This window comes from Oxyura jamaicensis, chromosome 9 (genome assembly GCF_011077185.1).
Source record: "Oxyura jamaicensis isolate SHBP4307 breed ruddy duck chromosome 9, BPBGC_Ojam_1.0, whole genome shotgun sequence".
In the NCBI taxonomy this organism is placed as follows: Eukaryota; Metazoa; Chordata; class Aves; order Anseriformes; family Anatidae; genus Oxyura; species Oxyura jamaicensis.
In genome coordinates, this window is record NC_048901.1 from 8,105,086 (window position 1) to 8,106,938 (window position 1,853).

Consider the following 1,853-nt stretch of genomic DNA (forward strand, 5'->3'; position numbering starts at 1 on the left):
GCGCACGGCCTGCGGGCACCGCACGCCCTTAGGAGCTGCCCCCACGGCCTGGCCTCGCTCCCAGCGCTGCATGGTCCCGGCTTAAAGCCGGGTCAGGCTTCAAGCACTTCTGGTTCCCTGTCAAACCTATAGGCACATGGCAGTGAGCGAGCGCAAAGGTGTTCTGCCAAGTTACCTACTGATAAGGCAGCAGCCAGGCACCGATGTGGTCAGTGTCACCACAAAGGCTTGAACTCTGGAAGAGGAGAACCAAAAGCAGCGTCCCCCACATGCAGCTTTTGGCCCAGGCTCACACCCTGCAGGCTTGTGTCCCGACCTCACCGTGCCACCCCGCGGCAGGTGACATCCCTGCCCAAACACCTCCTGAGCCTGCTCCTTGCAACCAGCCCTTCCCAAGGGCTCACAGAGCCCCAACGGGTTGGGACACCTGCAAGAACACACAGAGTCCACTGAAATCACCCCCTAGGGAAGAAACAGCCCACAGTGCCATTGCAGAAGACAGGTGACACGATGCTGTGGGCAGGTACGGCTTGTGGCAGCGTGACCCTGGCAGGTGGAGGAGAAACAGAGCTTTTGCCCAGGGCAGCTGAGCCCTCACACCTGCCCCAGGCTGCAGGGCTGCTGGCACGTGGATGCACACAGAGCCCCGTGGCCCCACGACGCTCCTTTTTGGAGCACAAGCCCCAGAGCTTGGGTTTCACAGGACACAGGCACTTTGCTGCAGGGGCAGAATGGTTTGGGGCACTTCCCAGCACTTACAAGGTGGTTAAACCTACACACAGAAGCTGAAGCTAGGATGAGTTTGCGAGGCTCCTTTGAGCAGGATCATAAGCAAGAAAGGCAGCTGGCCAGCCCACACTTACCACTAATCATGTTTGTTTATACGGATGGTTGCTCTGAAAGGTCTTGGCCTGGGGGTAAGATCCTTCACTGAGCATCTCCCTGATCCTTTCACAGTCAGACCATGCAGGAAGATAGCCTCTGTCCCCACGAGCAGCTGGATGAAAGCCCCCTGCCCTCCCCTGGGGGTCCAGGTCCGTAACGCACCTGCTTGCCTCCACGTCTCCCACCACGTAGTCCCCTCTCACGGCTCCTCAGCTGCACCTCGGATCCCCGGCGCCGCACCGCTTGCAGGAGGGAGCATAACTGCTCAAGCCCCCTGGCTGGTACGGCAAGCACTTCCCCTCCTCCTGGCACCGCTCATCCCTCCCCTCTCGCTGCACCGAGGCTTCAAACCCTGATGCTGCCAGAGAAGGGACCACCCATCGAGGAGGAAAACCTTCCCCTGGCTTTGGAAGCGATTACAAAACGTGAAGATAAATTAAAGCGATCTTTCCGGTGGCCCGCGGGGTGAACCTCACCCACCTGCCTTGCCGTGCCCCGGGGCAGGCAGCAGGGACCACAGGGGGAGAGGGGGAGAGCAGCCAAATTCCAGAGGGACACACCGAGCGTGCTGCCTGCTCAGTCTCGACTCCTACCTTCTGGCTGTGCTTCTTTCCAGGGAACAATGCTGTCTCCAGCTCCTTTGTTTGAGATGCTTTTCCCTGCGCTGCAGAAGAACAAGCAGTTGCAGGGTGACCATTGCAGTCACAGGCACTCCTCTTTTTCTGCCACTCTAAAAGGCTGCGCAGCCTCAGAGAGGAACATCACAAAAAGAAGGCTTTTGTCCCAGCACAGATGTCCCATCCCAGCCCAGTTCAGGGACTCTCATCCCACCCGCCAGCACCAGGAGCTGCTGCAGCACATGAAGAAGCACATCCTGCTGTTACGGATCCTCCTCCAGGCTCAGCTGCCAGGCCCTGGGTGGCTGCACAGAAAGGAGCAGGTCTCAGGGCGGTGCCTGGCACAGCTTT